Here is a 5,934-nt window from a genome sequence, read left to right on the forward strand (position 1 = left end):
ATTCTCGAAATGCTTTGATTTTAAGGGCTTCCTCACAAACATAGGACACCGGTTGAAGCATAGCAATTTGAGTTGGGAAAATCATCACATCTTTCTTCTCTGGTGGAGCTGTTAAGAATCTTGTCTCAACTTCACCGTTTGCTTTTCTGATAAAGAGAGGGTCATTTGACTAGATCGGTTTAGTCACCTAATGAAGCACCTCATATTTCGTAATCCATGATTCTGAAAAGAGAGAAGTTATCTGGTCTCTGTTGACTTGTCTTGGAACAATCATACACATAGGTGTCATTCCACGATCAACCTGAATCAACTAAGCATCATTGGATTGAGCTATGTCTGGAAGCGCCATGTCAAAAGCATGATTATGAAGTCTATAAGTAAGCTGGTAGTGAAGTGTGGCAGCAAATGTGTCTTGGACTTGAGAGGCTCCTGTAATCTGGACTTGTACTTTAAGAGCATCACAAAGATGAGGATCTTTGAGAGACATATTGAAGTTAGGAAAAAGTGTAACAAAAACTGTTCCCGCATTTAAAGTGGTCTGGACTGTTCCTATGACAGCATTTTGGTATTCCGAGAATCTGGAATCAAGAAGTGAAATTCTAGAGACTACAGGGAGTCCCTTTCTTCCATGGAAAGTTAATGCTAGCCTTACTGCCTCAAAATGAAATCCTTGCAGTAAAAAATAGTATTGAAAAATTCCAGTTCCATCTCCTTGGGCATAATTTTTTAGTGGAAATGGACATGTCTTCCTTTCATAAGATGCTCCAGTTCAAAAGGAAAATGCTCCCACATCCTCAGTTACTCAGATGGGCAAATTGGTTTTCACAATGGTCTTTCCAAGTCAAGCACATTAAAGGAAAAGAAAATTTTTTCATTGATTACCTTTCCCGAAAACCTCCAGTTCTAAACACTACAATCATTCCTCCACCTCTATGTGTATACCCTATTACAGATCCATCCTCTTCCTCAGGATCTTCTTCTGCAAATCCTGATGATATCCTTAAGATGATAGAAAACCTTCCCCCAGAAATTAAAGAACAAATAAAGACCTTGACCCTAGAAGCCAGATCCAAAAGAATCATTAGAATCCTTCATAATTATCTCCAAGACCACCACAGACTCTTCCTTGCTATCTTTCCTGATATAGATCAACCATGGAAAACCCCTTTTTCCTTTTGGATAACCCAATGGATTGTTGCACATTATCTCTACATGTGGTATTTACTCAATGAGTATTACTTGTGTCTTCACTTTGAGCCAAAATTTTACAGATATATTTTCCCATGTGGAAATATATATTTTTGTAAATTTTGGCTTTAAATTTTGAAAAATGATGCTCATGAAGGAGAATGGATAAAGTACCCTAAAGCAGAACATCCAAAATTTGGTTGTAAGATTACCTCAGCATGTTTGGTTGCAAAACTCAATTCCAAAAATGATATCCGTGCAAAAGGAATCTTTCACCCAGCAGAGACACATTGGGTTACTAATCCAAATGGCACTCTCCACACACATATGGACACTTCTTGGGTATCTTGTCACCATGCTCTCATTTACACTACAAACCGCTTAATAAGGGAACCTTATCTGAAATAGTTCCAATTGATCCAGAAGTCTATAGACAACAATGGCCATATGAAGATCATTGGAAAATGCCCATGCCCAATCCTCTTATAGGATATGATAACCCTTATTATAATAACCATGATCTAGATGCAGATGTTGATGAAGAATGGTTTCAAGGAAGAGATGGATGGGAGTAGATATCTTTAGCACTTAAAAACAAAAAAAAAAAAAAAAAAAAAAAAAGGTCCTAGAAACATCTTCGAATGTAGCATCCTTATCTCCAAAAATCCACTTTTCAGAAGTGTATCTACATAAGTACAACTATGAAGCCAGGGCCCCTACCTAGATTGACACCTGCTGATCAGCCCAACAATGGCCAGCTAAGACCTTTGCTCCCCTAGACAATTGTCAACATGAAGACAACCCCTACTATCCTCTCCAGAAGCTCATTGTACTCTGAATGTAAATTATTTCTGTAACATTTTGCCTATACATAGGCTTTTGGTGTCTTTATAAAGAGTAGAGTGAAGAGAGAAAACAAAGCCCTTGTAGTAAGATGTTCCTTTGTGTTTCTTGTGTCTAATGTAAAAAAGCTGTTGAATCTAATAATATCTCTTAGCTTGTTGTATCTTGTGCTATGTTCTATCCCATATTTTCATGTTATCTTTTATATGTTCCTAGTAATATATCTTATTAACCAGTTTCCATAATTTTCTTACACCCTCTTTCTCTCGTTTCTTGGTTTCTTAATAGGACTAAGATGCCAATGAAAAATCATTCCAACACGGTTGAAGGTAAAAAGTTATTTGTATACAAGCTAAGTATGAAAAATCTATTCAAATGCAAGCTGAACATAAAAGTTGTCTCAACACAACTAACATCATCATAAAAGGATGTCCAAGCATAAAAAAGTTGTTTACTACAGCTAAAGCAGGAAATCCATGAACCTAACTATCATCGTCAAAGGAATTGTATAGTTGCCCAAAACAACGAGCCCAAAGAGAAATATTGTTCTTGCCTTGCAAAGAAAGAAAAAAAAAGATTACTTCTCATCAGGGATAGGGTCTACAGGGGCCTCCTTCATCACTTCAGCAACGTCTATGGCTTCCTCCATCACATTCTCCGATGTAGCCTTAAAGGGACGATCAGACATAAGTTCCTTCTCGACGTCGTCCACAGCCAAGCTAAAGAGGTCCAAGCCAGGATGATGCTTCGCCATCCACTTCATAAGGTGATCGAAGCCCTCCACGTAGTACTTGCACAAGTCGTCTAAATACTCGTCAAAGTCTTTGAAGTCTTGTACCGTTGTGGCCCCAACGTTCTACAATTTCAGCTCCAGGTCACCGATCTACTTGTCCTTCAACTTGCAGAAGTCCTTCTCCACTTGTAGGCTTTTCTTCAAGGTTGCCACACGCTCCTTGTCATTTTTAGCCTTGGCAGTAAGAATAGCAACCTTATTCTTTAGCGTCTCATTCTCAGCAGATAAAGAATTGACCAAGGGCTCAGATGTGGCCACCTTCTTTTCTAAGTTCAAGAGCTTCCCAGAGATGAATAGAGACTCCCCCAAAGCCTACAAAGAAATTTCCCCTTAGTAGATGCAAAACAAAGAAAAAGAAAAAGCTAAAAACAGCTTACTTGCACAAGCTTGTGGATATGGGATGACATCACCTCGCTAGATGACTTCACCATCAGAGGACCAAGATCATCCACAGAAAGTGCCTTATGAGCCTTCAAAGCTATTGCGTCAGCATCATCCCAGAAGGTAGGAAGGAAAGATTTACCACCAACCTTTTTCTTCTTCCTAATCTCCTCTCCACCAGAGACAATCATCTCCAATGACAAAGTGGGAAAAGCAAGGCGCTTGGCAAGTGAGTGGGTAGGAGAAGGCATTATCACAGGATCTTTCTTAACAACGTCACCAGCCTTTTTCTTGGACAAAAAACCACTGACGGTGCCACCCTTGGCCTTCTTCTCTTGGGCCTTAGCTAATTTCTACTTGCTAAACCTAGTCGTCATTCCTGAAAGAACAAGGCAAAAGTAAAAAAATAAAATAAAATAAAAAATAAAAAATAAAAAAGAAGAAGAAGAAGAAAAGAAAGAAGAAGGTAGAAACACGTACTCTTTCTCACAACTTCCAAATTCTTCCAAACCTTAGTAGACAGTTTCGGACCCAAAAAGTGTAAAAACAAAGACTGAGGAGAAACGAGTTCGTCAAAATCCTTGACAGACTAAAGATACTCCTTTAATTTCTTAGCACGACGCTGGTACCTCTTCTTTAGACGAAACAAGAATACAAATAAGTCACCTATCATCATCACTCATAAAAGAAGGGAAAAGCAACTGAAAAGACGAGAAAGATGCACCAGACATGGGAACTCCCCAACTACGAAAAAACATAGAGGCTTCGTCTAAGTCCTCACCAAGGACGAACTCCTAACCACTTCTAGAGATAAAAAAGAAATTTGGCTTCCAATTTTGGAGAGACGAGGGGTAATCAAGGATTAGCCTAGAAGCCCTATTCCACGACTTAAACTCATAATAGCTGGGGTCCTTAGATTTCCTCAAACGATAAAAATGGTGGAATTCGTCCCTCTTGATGATATCGCCATCATTGATGGACATCCATACCACCATGCAAGAAACGAGAATCTACCAAGAGTTAGGCACTAACTGTGCCGGAGTAAGATGCAAATAGGGAACTTTAGTGCCGGAGCAAGATGCAAATAGGAAAAAAGTTCCCTAACAAAGGGATGAATAGGGAAACGAAGGCCACCAACAAAATCGGCCTCGTAAAAACAAACCTCATCAGCATAAGAGTGACAAGCCCTCTCTTCGTCACTCAGGATCCTAATTTTCACAAAATTAGGGAACTGAAACCAATCCCTGATTCACTGTTCGTCCTTTCCCGTAAAGGAACACGAGATGTTCCAGGCTTTATAGGGGGTGGACACAGAAGTGGCCTCCGAGACCATGCGATCATCAGACGAGGATAGCCCTGTCTCCAGATCGCTAGACCTCACCTCAAACATTTTCAATGACCTAGCCACCCTAGAAGAATAGGAAACTAGAGGAAATAACAAAGAAAGGATAGAGGTATACGGGTAGTCCTCTCCTACAAAGAAACTAATCCTCTGAAGGCACTCCCCCTCTACGGACTCAAGTAAACTACCTAAATGAGTGGAAAAGAAAGCTATCGAAGGACAATTTACTCTAACAGCAAAATAATCTACCATGGAAGAATCAGAAAAGAAGAAATAGCATGAAGAACTTACCAGGAAACGTAGGATAGAGAAAGGAAGCTTGCAAAAGAAACAAACCATAGAACGAAAATTGAATAAGGAAACAATACAGAAGAAAGGAAAAAAGGAGGGGAAAATGCAAAACAAGTGGCCAAAACATGCGTGGGAAAACCGAGATATGTCCGCACGATGAATGCATCTTGGCTGTACACGTGGCATTCAACTGCTCGAACATCAAAACTGTCATAAATGCGCAGTACACAGAATACAAAGCATTAGATGAATTTGTTCTTATCTCGTCTAACAGACGACAATTCGAATAAGGGGCAGCTGATGAGTCAGAAATTTATGGTCGTCACTACATGAAGATTGTCATTTACACAGAGAAGACGTTACACATTTATTACGATCATTGATGACAAAACGTAATGGACGGAGCAATAGTCACAGAATGAGCTGTGAACTTCAGACAAAGATTCTGTAACACAATAGTTGTTAAACATAAATACAGCGATTCATTGCCTATTGATTAGGCATTCAAATATAAAAAAGAAAGCACCAGAAACCCAAGGTAGGATCAGTTACACACAAACACTCTACAGAAATCACTCTCTAGTCTATTTCTCTCAAAAATCTTTCTCTCCTACTAACTTAAGCATCGGAGGTGGTTTGGCTGACGCCACATCGGCGTGTTAGTCTTCCACCTAGTTCATTTTGCAGGTTCTCCATCTACAGAGTCGACCCCATTCACAGCATCGTCCATCCATTATGATGAGGAGTTCAATTGTTGATTTTTTACATTATCAAAGCCAATCCAAAGGCTACCTCATAAAGAGAGCACTTTTTTCTTTTCATTCCCTTTTTTTTTTTTTTTTTTTGTTTAAGCATAGTCTAGCTTCTTTTTATTTTTATTAGTTGTACCCTGTAATTCTTCTTCTATCTATTAGAAAAAGAAGTTTAGTTTTGTCAAGTTCATGTGCATGGTTTTGTTCCCTCTCTCCTATGCCTTATTTCCCTTTATCAGTTATATATTTGTTTGTTTGTTGTTGTTGTTGTTGTTGTTTTTTTTTTTTTTTTTTTTTTTTTTTAATATGCCATAGTTCATCCTAGACATTTAATCTATTCCGAT

Source organism: Quercus robur, chromosome 2 (genome assembly GCF_932294415.1).
Source record: "Quercus robur chromosome 2, dhQueRobu3.1, whole genome shotgun sequence".
Classification (NCBI taxonomy): domain Eukaryota; kingdom Viridiplantae; phylum Streptophyta; class Magnoliopsida; order Fagales; family Fagaceae; genus Quercus; species Quercus robur.